At 36.6% G+C, this 18,737-nt stretch overlaps 1 protein-coding gene across 4 annotated transcripts in view; it reads right to left on the bottom strand.

Annotated features, from left to right (window-relative positions):
* The window catches only part of DPP10 (dipeptidyl peptidase like 10), a 648,232-nt gene that overhangs the window by 505,326 nt on the left and 124,169 nt on the right, over window positions 1-18,737 (bottom strand). The window contains exon 1 of one of the 4 annotated variants that reach the window (XM_087856825.1): window positions 8,714-8,770. The exons of the other annotated variants lie outside the window; for them this stretch is intronic. The gene's annotated coding sequence lies outside the window, so the exon portion shown is untranslated. Of the gene's footprint in view, window positions 1-8,713; window positions 8,771-18,737 lie in introns of those variants that run through there. 4 annotated transcript variants of the gene reach the window in all.

Consider the following 18,737-nt stretch of genomic DNA (forward strand, 5'->3'; position numbering starts at 1 on the left):
ATTGTATGCTTCAAAAAGATAATTTATAATATTATAATTGAAATATCTGCATCATCTCCAGGCAATTCAAGGATATAGAAAGCTATACTACTATCTTTGCTCTTGAGAAGAGGCCAGGGCAGGAAAGGATGCTAGTAACAGGGCTCAGAGGAAAAACCATGGCCAGGTTATAGAATCCAGTCCAAGAAAGACATGTGAATGGGGTTCATTGGAAGTTAAGAAATACTCAAATGTCCAAATTAGAATGTAATACACTTATGGGTATGATCCTTATCCAAACATGTCAGAAGGAGAAAGGGCAAAGAGGGTCTGTATTTAAAGACTGAGTCAAGTGGCGCCTGGGTAGCCCAGTCCTTAATTGTCTGCCTTCGGCTCAGGGTGGTGATCCAAGCATTCTGGGATCGAGCCCCACGTCAGGCTTCTCCACTAGGAGCCTGCTTCTTCCCCTCCCACTCCCCCTGCTTGTGTTCCCTCTCTCACTGGCTGTCTCTCTCTGTCAAATAAATAAATAAAATCTTTAAAATTAAATTAAATTAAATTAAATTAAAATAAAACAAAATAAAATAAAATGAAAAAAATAAAGACTGAGTCAAGACTCTGCTGCTCTAAGTGGGAAATGGGGCACAAGGTAGAAAAAGTATTTTGCTCAAGAGACTTAAACCCTAAAAATCTCAAAATCTGCAAATGCTGTTAGAGACAATAGCTTAAAAGTGGATATTGCCAGGGCGCCTGGGTGGCTCAGTCTTTGGGCGTCTGCCTCCGGCTCAGGGCGTGATCCCGGCATTCTGGGATCGAGCCCCGCGTCAGGCTCCACTGCTGGGAGCCTGCTTCTTCCTCTCCCACTCCCCCTGCTTGTGTTCCCTCTCTCGCTGGCTGTCTCTCTGTCAAATAAATAAATAAAATCTTTAAAAAAAAAAAAGTGGATATTGCCTTCTATCCCCAAACATGAATATTTAGTATCTGATATTTAAGAAGACTCTGGCACATTTTAAGGAAAGTTACCTGGTATAATACTACAGTTGCAGATAAGGGTTACTTTCTGGACAAGATCTTCTGAGGAGCAAACCTTCTTGGTGCTAAATACCAAATGAAAGAATTCTACTTTTAAAAAGCTCTATGCTATAGATTTTTTTGGTGAGACAATATAAATATAAAATGTATTTGGAATGGAATTCAGGGGGAAAAAGATTTCATGAGTTTTTTATTTTATTTTCAGAAGACCAAGAGCGAATACCATGCACAGGAAAAAAAAGGAAAAAAAAAGTATTAATACTAGCCATTCAGATAATTAGAAAAATATAAATGTCTCCATTTACAGATGACATGATTATCTATAGAAAAGTAATCCCAGTGAACACAGAGTAAAACATCCTAGAACAATTAGCATGTTTAGCAAGGGCATAGGATACTGACTAGATAAAAATCAGTTGTGTGAATGTGTGAGAGAAAATGTGTGTGTGTGTGTGTGTGTGTGTGTGTATAGTGTATATTTCTATACACACTAAATGTTAAAAAATTGCCATTTACAGCAACATCCAAAATGAAGTTCTTAATGATACATTTAATGAATGTGCAAGACTTATTTGAAAACTACTGTTCATTGAGAGAAATTAATGGAAACCAAAATAAATGAGATATACACCATTTTATCAAGGGGGGAGGTTCAACATTACTAAGATACCACTTATAACCACATTGGCCTACAGATTCAATGCATGTCATCAAACTACCAGCAAGGTTTTTGTTTTTGTTACAGAAACTGACAAGCAGGTTCTAAATTTATATTTAAATGCAAAGAACTGAGACAGTCTGAAAAAGAACGAAGCTGGGGTACTTGCAGTACCTTATTTCAAGATCTGCTATAAGAAATAAAGCAATCAAGACAGTGTGGTTCTGAGATCAAGATAAACACATAGATGAATGGAGGAGACTATAGCGCAGTGCACACAAACACACAGGGTCAACAGATACTCAACAGAAGCACCAAGGTAATTCAATGGAAAAAGGATAGTCTTTTAACCAATGATGATGGAATGACTGTCCATATGCAAAAAATGATCCATACTCATGACCTTATGCCATGTAAAAATATTAACTTAGAAGGGTATAGACTTAAATATCAGAGCTACTATAGAACTTTTAGAAGAAAATACAAAAAATCTTTGAACGATGGAAATGCTTTAAGTGATATGATTACGGTTTTATGATTAGATACATTAATGAAAACCAACCACACTGTTTACTTAAAAGTAGTGAATTTTATTGTTTATAAATTAATATCAAAAAGCTAACTATACCTGTATCATGCAATTATGTTTGATATGTATTTATCTTCTTACACTTCCTTACTGAAGTATATGTTACAAGTTGGCATGGCTCATATCTCTTTTTTAATAAGTATTAAGGTTATCAAACAATGTCCCTGCCCCTGACTCAAAGTAAAGAATATACCATAAATAATCACACTTTATAAATATAGTAGCGACAACAACCGTAATTTTAAAATACATACATAAAAATCAATGCTAAACTTAAAGATGACTCCTGGGTTAGTATTCTAGAATTCCTAAAATGTCATCTTACCCTATAAACCTTGCAGTGTTTTTGAATATTTTTTATTGTGGACATATCCTACTTTTCTAGTCATAAAGCACAGTAAAGTTTTCCCACATTTAACTTTATAATGTTTTAAGATACTTTTTGCAGAATATTGATCAAGTGAATTTATATCCTGTGGCTCATACTGCTTGACTAAAACATTTATTAATTCAACTAATATTCATTGGGTACTTTCTCTCGCTAGGCACCGAAAGTCAAAATATATTAACAACAATGCCACAATAATCAAAACAAAAGTTGTGAGATCACGTGTACTTTTTGAAAATTAGAAGTTATCCATAATCCTGCAAGTGCATCCTATTTCTAGTGGGTTTCATGGGATTTTACCAAGAGGCACAGCTATGGTGGGCATTCCATTTCACACCAGTATTGATCAGGCAGCATGGCATCCATTAGCAAATGAGCTCCACTGAGGAAGAAGCATCCTTTGCTATGAAGTGTTCATGTTTGTGGTGTTTCAGATACAATTACTCTATGGGAATTGTCTCACTTCTCTAACTAGAAGAAACAAACAAACAAACAAAACCCTCTCTGAAACACACACATCAGCACAAGGGCTTATCTCTGCTCTGAAATGGAAAGCTGAAGTTTTACCCAGTTCTGAGATGGAATCAGGAGTTGCCTCATTAATTTAGTTTCTACTAAAACAAGGCAAGAATCCCACTTTATTCTAAGAGTGAATATTAACACAGAACTAAAGTTTAGGGGAAGTAGTGGAAATCTGTTTAGAAGCAGCTAGATAAAAAGAGGAAAGTTAAACCTCTTTTTCATGGTCTCGCTGCTACCAAAAAAAAAAAAAAAAGCAAATACAGAAGGTATGCAGAATGTTGTCCACCAAATTCCAGTTTCATCTACACAAACAAATCTTTGCACATTTTTATGGACAAATATATGAAATATGTATTTCAATGATCTAAATTCTCATGTTCAAATGAGTATGAAAGAAATCCGATGAGAACAGAGATATAAAGTTACCATAGATGTGGATCTAGGATATTCAAAGCATTCCCTCATAAGACCTTCCGAGATAACCAAGAATAAAATAGCTAGCAATTCTCTCTCACAAATTCCAGAGATATAATATCCGTAATCGAACACAATGACGGTGGGCGCCTGGGTGGCTCAGTCGGTTAAGCATCTGCCTTTGGCCCAGGTCATGATCCCAGGGTCCTGGGATGGAGCTCCGTGCAGGGCTCCCTGCTCAGCGGGGAGTCTGTTTCTCCCTTTCCCTCTGCCCCTTCCCCCCGATTCGTGCTCTCTCTCTCCTTCTCGCTCATTCTCTCTCTCAAATAAATAAATAAATAAAATCTTTAAAAAAAAAAAAGAAGAACACAATGAGTGGGAAAAAATGAAGAACCTTTCAAACCTTGTAACAGAGGCTAATTGTCCAAGGTTACCGAAGAAAGCTTTGAGAGATGCAATTTCTCAACACATGTGGAATACCTAATAACAAATGTGATACTTTGCTTTATAGTGGATTAGTTTCCCAGTGTAAACTGTTTCATCAGTGTCAAATTACCATGATGTTTGCTCATGTAGGAGAAATCATGAAGGGTGACCAGTGAACCATAAAACTGATATGTACTTATTGTTTATAGAGCATGTCACAAGTGGTCACAATTCTCCTGGGAAAAGCCTGAATTCTTATGCCTTAGATTCAAACCTGCTAGACTATAATTTTGTTTTAAATAGATAAAATATCTTTCTGTATTTTTAATCAATATTTTCAACAGGCATACCTGAAAGTAGAAGACATAGATTTTAAGTTTTCATCCATCTTTTATCAAAATAGTAATGAAGTTTTCATTATTAGTTACCAATTCTAAGGCTATTAAATGCCAGTTTTCACACCAGGTTTGCTGATCCGAAAGACACATTTTTTTTCACCATGCCACACTTCTTCTTTAAAATCATATAATCCCAAACTCAAGATCTTACCTTCCTATTTGCTCTTCCACAATTCATTCAACTAAAACTTGCTCAGCTCTATTAGGGCAAGCAACCTGCTACCATTGACGTAAAATTATAGGAAAGACACAATGAGTATACCTTCAAAAAGCCTGATGTTCCAATAATCCAAAAGAATGCCACCCCAAAAGTTAGTTTCTGATCACAAGACTGTATAATGGAAATCAACATGTGTTTTGTTTTTGTTTTTGTTTTATTGAGCAAATCTTGCTACCTAAAGGAAATGTCTACTGTACTGTTCATTCCAGCTCTAGCTCCTTATCACGTAGAGATCACTAACAAGTGGTTCACGGGCAGGTGCTGATCACACTCCATGCTGTGAGTAGCACTATCTTCTAGATGAAGCTCTCCTTGTCTTCCCCCTTCCCCTTCTCTTTCTTCATTGACTTTCAGGCTCCTCATTCCACACAGTGAGTAAAATCTGGTGAATGCAGTTTTCTAAAGTTAGAGATCCACAGGAACTGTCTTCATGATAGTTTCCTGTGTCTGTCTCAAATTCCGACACAAGAGAATATGTCAGCCTACCGTGGGTGAAATGTCCACCTCTAATCAGTCATGGCCATGGGTCCGTCACATGGTGCAATCATGGGTTCTGATGGTATTCTTCGAAGCATAAAAGTTTTTAATTCTGGTGACATCCGACTTACCCATTTTCTTTTTATTGCTGGTACTTTTGTGGTCAAATCTAAGAAATCACCTTGTAACCCAATATAACAAAGATTTACTCTGGTATTTTCTTTTAAGGGTTTTCTAGTTTCATCATGGCAATGGCAGGATGACTCTTTAAAATTGCTAAAACACATTTAATTGCCTGCTTTAACGTGGCTAACTGTATGGTATGTAGGCTATCTCTAAAGCTGTTATATAAAAAAAAAGCTTCTGAGTAGTGAGACTCAGAAAGGCATCTACAACAATGAATCTACTATGGTATTGTCAATAATTAATCTGGAAATGAAGGGAGGGCTCAGCCTCCAGACAGGGCACACAGGGACAGCTTCACATCAAAAGCAATGAGTAGACTGTGGTTTGAGTGACATGATCATAAGGAAGCAATCATGATATTTAGATACATGCGAGACTTTATTATGCATGTGCGTGGTCGCACAGAATTCTCACCACCTCAGGTTATAGGGAAAGTCTTATTTGCACACTGACAGAGTAGGGAAATGAGCTTTAGAAAGAATAAGTAGCAGGCTCAAAGTAGTAACTAGAAATGCTTGAGCAAGGATTGGAATCCATGTTTGTCTTCCAAGCTATGGTCTTAACCACCACATCAAATCATACAGCAATGAAACATCTTTTTAAGCGTGGATCAAGAACACTTATGGAGGCCTTTAGGATCACACATTTTCTGACAGTAAAGCCAACACTGTCCTGTACTCTGTCAACCCTAATTTTTTATGATAATGTTAACAACAGAAGTTGTAACAACTTACAATGCTAATTGCATACGCTTTATGAAAATTTAAAAGTCTGTACTTCAAAATGTCACAAACATTACATATAGTGTTCTGTTTATGTGACAGATTTAATACTAAAATTTTTAAATTTATTAGAAAGAAATACCATCACAGAAATTGTTCTCAAGTTATGCTATATTTTCATTAAGTTTCAACTAATTAAAGAAAATATGAGGAAACCAAGAAAGTATACATACATCACTGGGATGGCCTTAATTAAAAAACTAGTTATTCTTTTTTAAAAAGATTTTATTAATTTATTTGAGAGAGAGACAGGGAGAGAGAGAAAGTGATTAAGTGGGGGGACAGGGTCAGAGGGAGAGGCAGAAGGAGAAGCAGACTCTGAACTGAGTGGGGAGCCCAACGCAGGCTCCCCCCCAGGACCCTGAGATCATGATCTGGGCTGAAGGCAGACACTTAACTGACGGAGCCACCCAGGTGCCCCAAACTAGTTATTCTTTACAAGTATCCAAGGGGATACAGCGGCTAAAGTGCCCAAATGACTTTGTTATAAAACATTTCATCCTATATCATAATACCATGTATGGAGTACAAGGAAAGTGCTATTGAGTACGGGGGGGGGGGGGGAACATGGCAGGATTAAAGTGTCATTATCATTCTCTTTGATCCCTAGAGTAATATCAAAAAGTACATTGTGCTAAAAGATAGTACAGTATTGCAAACTGACTGCCCTTAAAGGCTAGGAGTTTTATAAAGTTATTCATTACCATTCCACTTGACTGTCTAGTTCACAGGTTTCATGGGTCTCAAAGAAATGGAGGGTCAGATACTCCAGGATCCCCTATTGGTAGAGAATTCAAAATGCATTACCTACTTTAGTTTACAGTGGCTGTTTATCTAAATTCTGAGACGGGAAAAAAAAAAAGGATTTTTTTTTTCTTTAGGAATCGACTTGATATTTTAAAAATATCTAAGTTAAGGGATGTCTGGGTGGCTCAGTCAGTTGAGCATCTGCTTTGGGCTCAGGTCATGATCCCAGGGTCATGGGATCCAGCCCCACATCAGGTTCCCTGCTCAGCGGGGAACCTGCTTCTCCCTTTCCCTCTGCTGCTCCCCCCGCTTGTGTGCTCTCTCTCTCTCTGTCAAATAAATTTTAAAATAAAATAAAATAAATCTAAGTTAAAATATACCAGGTATAATTATCTTCTGTAAAAATACAAGGTTTTTAATTTTTAATCTCACGGGAATTGCTCAATAAATTCATTTTAGAATGTCTTTTGGGATAACAAGGAAGAAATAGGACTTTTTAAAAATTTAAACTTGAAACTTATTGGCAAGTACTTCTGCACTGAAATATCTTTTGGATCAAACTAGAAATGGAGGGGCATAGGTCAGTAGCAGGAAATCGTGGTCAAGAGCTTTATGAAAATTATCCTATTAGTACAGTCCTGGGAATATGACAGCAGTGAATCAGAAACATTATTAGCACCTACTTAATAAAGGAGAAGAAAAGGAAAGTGATAAATGTGTCTCTAAAATTAGATGATCTTGCCGAAATCTCTCATGCTTGCCTTTATCCTGCCACCAATAAAGGTGATTGTATCTCATTGAATACCTTACAGAAGTCCCAGAGTAATCCATCTAAATGGGGGCTGTGCCTCAGAGCACCAGGAAGTAAATGGCATCATTAAATTCCTCTGAAGTAATGTCTCCTTTCTCAGTAATGTACCAACTCCTGTGACAGGTGCCCCTCAGATAGGCAACTTAGCATTGTTCTCTCCCTAGAATGAGTGACTTTGGATTCTTGGATGTATCCCATATTTAGGGAAAAAAAAGAAAAAAAAAGCATTTGCCTGTGGAATTATAAAAGCATTTTTTACACACAAAAATGCATAGATAATTAGTTCAATATAATGTGTTTTTCAGAGAAGAGAGCGTATTCTCGCCGGTGATTCTCTACCAGCCATTTACAAATTATCCTCTGGAGTGATATAAGTGACAGGCTTCATTAGCAACCTTAGTGAACTCTCCACTTCTTAAAAGATGACTGTCTCAAATTTGGAGTGGCCGGGTTCTACATACCTTTATTTCCTCCTCTCCAACTGGCAATCAGCCAATTGTGTGTTTTTTCATTATCAACAACTATGCTAAAAGCCAAGAGAGAAGTAGAGCTATAATTGGCCCCGCCACATATCCATTAAGAAATAAAGAAATGAGGATAGAATTCACCTGCAGGTGAGATATGAGAGAGGTTTCTGTCCCCAAGACTATGATGGAAACTGCAGAATTGTTCTTATGGCATGAGTTTATAAAGAAACTTGTCTACCTAACTCTTATATAATATCGAGAAAAAGAAGAAAGGCTGGTGTTTCCTGTCAAAATGACATATGTTGTAACTTCTTCCTTTACTATGTAAACATGGAAATAATCTTTAAACTCTTTGAACCTTGTCTTCCCATATATAAAATATCAATTATTTTCCTCATAGATTTTTGCAAAGTGCATATGAAATCACGTGCCTCAAGCGTTAGATGCATGGTAGTTACTTATTCATATACATCAATAGATAAATTATGTAAAACATATTTGAGCATCTGTGTGTGTCTGTGTATACACACAGATAGCATATAGATGGATGGCTAGCTAGAGAGAGATAAAAGAGATGGCGATTATTATTTAATCAGAGAATTCAATATACACGGTACCTGATTTATCTCAGAGTCCTTCTCAAAGGCACAGAGCAACCCTCTACTTCGCAGTTCAGGTCAGCCTGCTGGTTTTGAATGTCCGTTTTGTGAAGTGCCCTGCATGAAGTGCTTTCAATTAGAGGTGGCTGTTAAAATTCATTTCAGAAAGCCAGAAACAACTTCTATATATGCGCTTTTAATAAAGCTTGTTTAAATCATTGACCTTTCCTCCTTGGTTCATAACACCTTGTCAAGATGCAACAGACTGTTGCTAATATAAAAGAAAACAAAATAAGGTTCTATTCTGGGAACGGTTCTGCCAGCCTGGAGTGCTAAGGACTGGCAATCTAACAGAGGAATGTTAAAAAGTTACAAACCAGAACATGCTTATACAATGGATATTATTATGCTTGATCAGGTGGAGGAAAAAGACAAGAAAGGGGCAACAACTGTTCACTGACAGCATCAAATCATGAACGACATAAACAGTTTGCATCTCAGTTTTGCACAGTGTCTTTCTACATAAGCATGGGTTAAAATGCAGATTCCATCTCAATTTCTGACTCTCCCAATTAAAGAGTTGATAATTGCTACTTTTTCTTTCTGTTTTTCACACTAATGTTGCCATAAACTTCTAACTCCCTGATGGATAGTTGTCAATGAATAATTCATTTAACTAAGGCTTCCACTGTGTAAATTTTTTATTACATCTTTTGCCAGTGGATACACTTTACAAGTCTTAACACCAGAGCTCTGGAGGGTCTCAGAAATTCTCTGTTGATTAAACAAAAAAAAAAAAAAAAAAGGAAAGGCTGAAAAAAGAAAAGAAAAAGTAGCCTGGCCATACCAGTAAGGCAATAACAAAGCAGATCTCAAAGTCCACCTAAGAATTAGGGGAAAAGAGAGAGGGGATGGCAAGGTAATAGTTTTAATATCAGAGTTGGCTTGATTCTGCAGGTTCTAGGGTTAAAGAACTTCAACATGAAGTGGCAGGAGTCATAACAGTGAAGTTTTAAAGTCACCTTTAAAAATAGAATGGATAGACAAAACAATGAGACTCTATTTTCAAGTACAATTAATACAATACAATAGAAGCATCGCTCAAATGTAAGACTCATTTAAATAATTATTAACCAGTGATCTAAAGCATATACACAAGAAAACCTGTTCTTCAGGAAGCTCTACAGATGGAGGCAGGAATTCTTTGCTAACTCTGATCATCGACATACCATCTTATGCTACCTTCTGAGGACAGTTGCATGACACATCTTAGCATTACTATACTCGGAGATGTTGTCTACAGGGCAGCTACAGTTTAACTCTGTAATCTCCAAATTTATTTGGCTATAAATCCACACTGCTATGGTCAGTCTACAACAAAGGAAACGGGAATAGACAATTGGGGAAAAGACAATCTCTTCAAGAAATGCTGCTGGGAAAACTGGACAGTCACACGCAGAAGAATGCAACTGGACCACTTTCTTATGCCACACACAAAAATAAACTACAGATGGATAAAAGACCTCAATGTGAGACCGGAAACCATAAAACTCCTGAAGAAAGCACACCCTAAGCAACATTTTTCTAGATATGACTCTTCAAGCAAGGGAAACAAAAGTAAAAATAAGCTATTAGGACTACACCAAAATAAAAAGCTTTTGCACAGTGAAGGAAACCATCAACAAAACGATAAGGCAACCTACCGAATGGGAGAAGATATTTGCAAATGATGAATTACAGAACAAGTTAATACCAAAATATACAAATAATTTCTACAACTCAACACCAAAAAAAAAAAAAAGGCAAATAATCTGACTAAAGAATGGGCAGAGAACCTAAATAGATATTTTTCCAGGAAGACATACAGATGGCCAACAGACACATAAAAAGATGCCTGATATCTTTAATCATCTGGGAAATGCAAATCAAAACCACAAGGAGGGGTGTCTGGGTGGCGTCAGTTAAGTGTACAACTCTTGATTTCAGCTCAGGTCATGATCTCAGGGTGGTGAGATAGAGCCCTGCATCAGGCTTCGTGCTTCTCTCTCTCGGGGTGCCTGGGTGGCTCAGTCGTTAAGCATCTGCCTTCGGCTCAGGGCATGATCCCAGGGTTCTGGGATCACACCCCACATCAGGCTCCCTGCTCCGCTCGGAGCCTGCTTCTTCCTCTCCCACTCCCCCTGCTTGTGTTCCCTCTCTTGCTGGCTGTCTCTCTGTCAAACAAATAAATAAAATCTTAAAAAAAAAAAAAAAAAAAGATTATCTCTCTGTCCCTCTGTTCCTCCCTAGCCACCACTCATAGGTGCTCTCTCTGTCTCTAAAAATAAACAAATAAATAAAAACCACAATGAGATATTATATTACACCTGTCAGAATGTCTAGAATCAAAAAGACAAGAAATAACACGTGTTGGCAAGGATGTAGAGAAAAAGGAAACTTCGCTCACTGTCTGTGGGAATGGAAATTGGTAGAGCCACTATGGAAAACAATATGGAGGTTCCCAAAAAGTTAAAAAGAGAAATACTACATGACCTAGAAATTCCACTACTGGGTATTTACTCAAAGAAAACAAAAACGCTAATTTGAAAAGACACATACACTCCTATGTTTATTGCAGCATTATTTACAATAGCCGAGATATGGAAGCAGCCTGTGTCCATCCAAAGATGAATGAGTAAAGAAGATGTGGTATTTAGGTATGATGGAATACTACTTAGCCATAAAAAGGAGATCTTGCCATTTACAACAACAGAGATGGACCTAGAAGGTATTATGCTAAGGGAAATGACTCAGAGAAAGACAAATACCATATGATTTCACTTATAGGGGGAATCTAAGACAAAAGAAAACAATAAACAGACTTAAGAAAAAAGCAGAAACAGACCCATAACGACAGAGAACAAACTGATGGCTGTCAGAGGGGAGAGAGGGAAAGGAATGGGCAAACAGGTAAAGGGGAGTGAAAGACACAGGATTCTAGTTATAAAATGAATAAGTCACATGGATAAAAGGTACAGCATTGGGAAAATGATCAGTGATACTGTAATAGTGTTGTATGGTGACAGATGGTAGCTATACTATGGTGAGCACAGCATAAGGTGTAAGATTGCTGAATCACCATGTTGTACACCTGAAGGTAATGTTACATTATGTATCAACTATACTTCAAGTAAAAAAATAATAATAATAATTAATTTAAAAAAACGAACATACCACTAGTGTTCTACTCAAAATACTGTGAGAAAACTAATTAAATGGACCTCATGTTCCAAATCCAATCTTTAGAAAAAAATGTTCATTATTGACCTTTAGAAAAAACAATAAGTTTAATGATTGTTAAGACCATCATTTCAAATCTCTAATAATATGTTCTGAAATATCACATTTTATATCAGAAAATAGTCATAAATGCTACTATTTGTGAGAACTCTTTAAAAACAAATAGTCTACAGTAATGGTGAATAATAAGAAGTCTAACCTTGGTCAGAAAGGAAAATACTGAGTTTGTCGTCCTCTCTTGAACATTCAAACAATTTACATTGAAGAGGGAAAGATAAACATTTCCAAAGAATTGAGAAAAGTAAATAAATACAGTTATTTGTCTCCCTGTTGTTACTTCTCTGTCTTTCCGTATCTATGTATCCATCCATCCATCCATCCATCCTTTCTACCTATCCATCCCTCTCTCCCTCCCTCCCTCCATCTGTCCATCCACTTTAAAAATGCTTCATATATAAAATAAATAAATTGTTTGACTAAATTTTGTTAGTTTGTTTTTACCAAATAAACATAAACAATAACAGTAACTTAATGCAGATCAAGCCTACTCTCTCAGATACTTCAGTGAAAATCTGACAGGTGTTTTTTTTTTTCCCCACCACCTGGATGTATGTCTGAGCTAAGGAATATTTGGATAATGAAGCATTTCACATCTATAATAACCCTGATTCAAATCTCTTTTCCTTTCAGTGGCTCAAGGTAAAGACTAATTCAAATCAGTATGCAATTAACATACTTATTCTTTAATGAATTCATATATTCTAGGTCAAAAGGTAGATCTTTTCTGTTCATTTGTAATATTTCTATAACTGTACAAATAGGATTTTTTTCCTAAGAAAAAACTGGAAAGTCTTATTTTAGGCACTCAGAGCGTAAGTCAATATTTCGGTCAGCCTAACGGTACCTATTATTATGCCAATCCAAATGCTCATTTCTGCATTAACAGCTCATTATCCAATTCCTATACTATGTTCTAGGTGCTGAATTGAACTCTCTTGCACTTAAAGATAATATTACATGAAGAATGCTTTATAACAATACCAACCATCTGTACAACAGTAACATCAATTTACCCAAGAACTTTTCTGTTCAATTTTATTATGTAAGTATTTATAAAATATTTCATCTTAAAAGACCATTTATAGAGCATGTGAATATAAATAATTCATTAAACATACATGCTTACATTGCTTGCATCTTACACTAAAACTCTAAAAGGCTTATCAAGATAACATTTTGCACATACATTTGATTAAAATATTATTCTCAACACAAATGGAACTCATGGAAATCTTTAAAAATACTGGCAACTTCATCTTTCTCAATTAAGATATTATCCCTAATTTTCATGTTTATGTTTTTGTTTTGTCAGATCTTATTTTATTTTATTTTAAAGATTTATTTAGGGGTGCCTGGGTGGCTCAGGTCATGATCCCGGAGTCCTGGGATCGAGCCCCACATCAGGCTCCTCCACTGGGAGCCTGCTTCTTTCTCTCCCACGCCCCCTGCCTATGTTCCCTCTCTCGCTGGCTGTCTCTCTGTCAAATAAATAAATAAAATCTTTAAAAAAAAATAAAGATTTATTTATTGATTTCAGAGAGAGAGAGTGTGGAGGGGAGGGGCAGAAGGAGAAAGAGAGAGAGTCTTAAGCAGACTCCCCGCTGAGTGTAGAGCCAGACGCAGGGCTCAATCTTAGAACCCTGAGATCAAGAACTGAGCTGAAATGAGGAATCAGAAGCCACCCAGGAGCCCCTATTTGTCCAATTTTCATAAAAACACCTACATTATGAATTCTTCTACTGTTGCCATCGCATTATCATCCACAGTTTTTACCATTCTTTTTCATATTTTCCTACTCAAGTGTTTTTCACCTACAGTTTGCTTAAAACCTGTTTTTTGTTTTCCAATTTATATTTTAGCTTTCAGGTAGATTTTGAAGTTCCAACTGAAAAAAAATATTTTCAAAAGACATCGCAGCTGTTCAATGGTACCCAGTATCATTACTGCTTATTCTTTCTGTGACAATTTGGAGCTTGTCACTACATTCTGAAAGCAGTAAGACAAACTGGCAAGAACAAGAGAGTTTTCAATGATAAGGGGAAAAAAAAATGCAACAACCTGCAGAGCAAAGACTCTGGAAGTCAATTTTCAGCCTGATCCCTTGTGTGACTTTAAAATCTACTCTTAGTAAAGTGCATGGTTTTCACAGTTTGAAAGGATAAAGAATACAGTGTTCAAAACTCCAGTCAAAATTTCCTTCGTTCAAAACTTCATCACCTAGTAAGATATCTAGCTATCTTAAAATGGTCAGCAGTTCTTAAGTATAGAATATGGGTAATGTTCTTTTAATGCCATTCAAATCAGGGTTATCAAATCAATTTCCTCTAAGAAGTAAAAAATCAGCTGTTCCTGTAACTCCAATTTGTTGATATGTTACACATACCTAAATGCAAATCCCATTGAAGCTGCAATAATGTGATACTGAAAGCACTATAACGTGGTAAAAAGAGCTTGAGCATTTTTTCAGTTTCTGACGTGGGTTTATAGAAAAGAGAATGCCAGTACTGTGGTAGGCAGTCTCTAAGGCAAGCCCCAGACTCCCCTCCTGATATCCATGCCCTTCAATTCTTCTCCCTCCTTGAATGTGGGCTGGACTTTGTGACTTACTTCAAACCCACGGAATGTGGCAAAAGTGATAGAATGTCACTTTCAATTTAGAGTATAAAAGACGCTGGCTTCCATCTTGGACACTCACACACACTCTTGGACGACTCACCCTAGGGAAATCGGGTGTCCTGTCATGGCAAAGCCCTGTGGAGCAACCTACATGACTAGCAACTAACTGAACAGGTTTCTGGACTACGGCCAGCACTGAGACTCACTTGAATGAATTGGAAGCAAGTCTCCCCTCATCCTCTGACCAGACTCCCACCCCTGCCAACGGCTTTACTCCAATCTCATGAGAGACTTTAAATCAGAAGATAATAAATGTTGGGTGCTTTAAGCCATAAGTTTTAGGGTAATTTGTTATGTAGAAATAGATAACCTAGACGGGTGCTTTGTGTCCTTACTCCTTGTATCTTATGATGCCTTCATGGGAACTCGATAGATGGTAGATTTCACTATTTTTTAAAGCATAAGCTTGAGCTGTTTACAAATCCTAAACTTTAAATCAACTGATGCTTTTGCATGAATAGCATTTAATAAGCACTTATTTCATATAAGGAATTGTACCAGTCTAGTAGGTATGAAGATAAAGTGCCTTACCCTCACTTTTATTTATAATGAAATTACAGTAGAATGGAAATTGAAAGATTAAAAAGTTTAAATACCCATAGAATAAAAATAATGATAAACTGTTTAAATATTTCATAAACAGACCCACTTCCTCTCTCCTACTCTCTTTTTCCTCTAACATCTTTCTCTCTCATTGATTCCAATCCGTGCTGAATAGAATTAACATATCATATTTTAGGAGGTCACATGGTCGTCTCTCTCTCCCTGGCTGAACATATATTGTAGCTATGAAGTCATGTTTGCTTATTCATTAAACTGTTCAAGGTTTACAGAAGGTGATGAAGATTTCAAGTCAGAATTCTCAGAGTTCTAATCCTGGTTTTGTCAGTGACTGGCTCTTACAATCTTAGGAAGTAAATTAACCTCTGACCCATAATTTGTTTCTCCCATAAACTGAAGACATTCACGTTTACCTATTTCAAGGGTTATTCTGAGGGTGAAATAAGATGAGTCAAATGCAGTGCAAAGAACCCAGAAATGAATCTGGAACATATTTACTTAGAACACCATAAATGGCAGCTACAGACATGGGGACACACAGATAAGAAAGACACACTGCCAGCATCAAGGTACATGTAGTTTTTGAGAGAGATTTCTAACTAAATCAATAAAGAATGGATAAAGCCACATACATGATTAAGAACAATTTATAGTAAAAATTCAGCTTAAATACCCATTGAGTGCCAACTTTGTGCCAGGAACTAAGATGTATGTAAGCAAGACATAGCCTTGACCTATAGTAGAACATTAGGAAAAGTGTAAGTGGACACACATAAGTCACCATCAAATAAGGCAGAGAAGAGCAACTACAATTCGAAAAGCACAAGCTACAGTGAAAATGAGGACACGAGATTAAATCAGATGTAAGCTTCAGGAAACTTCTTGAAGACTCTGTGATTTGAGATGGATTTTAAAAAATGGTTAGGAATTACATTTACCTATAGAAAGAAAAGACATATACAAGGCAGAAGAAACTATAGGAGCAAGTGTCCTAATTAGGCAGGGAAGTGCAAGGAAAAGTGTTTTTAACTAGATCAAAAGACAGAAAGAGGTGGTGAGGGAGAGGGGGATGGAAGGAAGGAAGTGGGGGAGGGGGAGGGAGCGAGAGCAAGATGGGAAGAGAGAAAGTTTCCTGGCATATATCACAGACTGGTGAAAAGTATTGTTAAATGCAGTTATATGATAATGATGGTGCCCTCGTTTTCTAGCATTTGATCCTTTATGTGCCTGAAAAAATTACTTTGAGGTATAATAGCACTTGCTAATGCACAGCAGATATCCTTCCTAAAGACAATTCTCTGTTACTCCAAAGCATTCTTATTTGCAAAATTAGAAATTTCAGGAACTATGTCTCAAGGCACAGAGACATATGTTTCTGCAGTTATTATTTAATATATAGTACATATATTTCTATATTAGAAATGCATTAAGCTAAATTCCCCTCTCCCCGCACCAAGTCAGCCCCATGAGAGCACAACCTTCCAATCTGTCTCTGAGATAGGCACTGAAGGACATCTCACAGAAACCACAATTTGCTTCCAAGATGATATCTAAAAAAGATACAAAAATAGTTCCGCCAAATCTCCCTTGATTGCCTTTAGTATATAAACATTAGCATGTTTCTAGATTGCAGGACAAAGTTTTTCAAATAAAGTTATATGGCATCTAAGTTGTTTTTAGCTAGTGAAGCCCTCCCTATAGGAGTAGATATGAAACAGTCAAACTCAGCAGCCCTCTGGCATTGACAGTGACCAGCACTTGGAGGAGTGAATGTGTTTTTGCCTATAACAAAACAAAATCCAGTGCCTTAAAACATCATTAATCTAAAGCTTGCCCCCCGCCCAAATTGAAACCATATGGGTTTGCTGATACCCTCCGCAGTATCCCTTAAGAAAATATAAAAATCTCTCTGGTTTTCACTATATGGTCATTATAAATATTTCATGCTATTTAGTTATTCTAAGAACTCTTGTTAATTAATTTCTTAGAACATACAGGTTGACCAAATTATTATCATTCTCAAATCTGAAGCCAAGTTGCACAGGACCACAGGCAAAGATAAAAGCATTCTGAACAGCAATGAACAGATGCAACGTATATTAGATACTTAGAATAATGCTTTTAGGAACACTTAAAATTTTCAGGACTGTATTTAGGATCTGAGAGATGAATACATTATATCCCTGTGGACAGCTTCTCAAAATTATACCTATAGTTACTCTTCACCAGGGTTAAAGCACTATTCAATTTAACTTCTATTAAGAAGAAAACAAGTCCCCAAAAGTTGTGGTAGATTAAATCTGCTGAGCAATTAACACTGCCAATATCAAAGGATTTACTGGAAAGTCTAAGAAAAACATGCAAAAATATAGGAACAGCTAAATGGCCACGTCATATGTTGCCTGCCAAATTCCCCTCTTAAACACTTCTTACATCATTTCAGCTTCCAAATCAGAAACCTGAAGAAACTCCCCACTGCTCAAAGAATGAATTTTAAGATAACTGGCCTGGAATTCATGTTCAGATGTAATTTGGAATCAATCCTTCATTTCGTGTTTATTCATAACAATTCTCAAACTGAACCCCTACATGTAATCCATCTCAACTAATTCAGTTTCCAAACAATGTCTAGCTGTCTAGATGGCCAAACGAATCTAACAAGTAAAATGCTTTCTCATGTTAATCCTCCTGAAACATCAACATGAAATCCAAGCCCCATCCCTTCCTTCATCTGTAATGACATCTGGTATCACTATTCTAACCAAAATTAGCCTCTTCCTTGTTAAACACTTTTAATACTTAAAATCTGCGCTGTTTTTTTCAGTACTTAATGATACCATAGAGTATATGTTAGATGTGGGTATCTCTTCTGTCCTTCAACTCTGGCTATCATTTGGACTTAAAAATCTTGAAGTATCATTGTGCAGTGAATTGAGACATATTAGTGGGACTGGCATTCAGTTAGTGAGTTGCTTCCAGCCCTCATCCCCCATGAAATAGACCAGAATACATCACATGTAGTTAGGGTAACTATTACTTGTGAAATTTTTTGTTCTATCTATATGTGTGTGGATATGTGTTTAGTGAATTGCAATGAATACTTCTTACAGGACTACAAAATAAAAAAAAAAAGTTTGCAAGCAACCATCCTAGTAGACCATGTCTCCTACTTACTTAAACACTGGGTGTGTAATAAAGAATTATATTAATAAAGAATTATAAATGGTTAAAATGGGTAGGATAGGAGACTACATGAAATTAAGAGAGAATCAGATACACATAAGGGACGCCAAAACTAAAGGAAAGAATGAAGACATTGGGCGTATCAACGAGTAAGTACTGAATGAGAAAAATGGGGAATGTGAAATTGCCAAGGTCAAATTTCATTTTCAGTGCTGCCTGGAGTCGGCTCCGATTTGTCCCAAGGCTATGTGACACATTGAATACTATGCTTCAGTGAGGACAT

Source organism: Ursus americanus, chromosome 1 (assembly GCF_024610735.1).
Source record: "Ursus americanus isolate L20-20 chromosome 1, mUrsAme1.1.p, whole genome shotgun sequence".
NCBI classification, from domain to species: Eukaryota; Metazoa; Chordata; class Mammalia; order Carnivora; family Ursidae; genus Ursus; species Ursus americanus.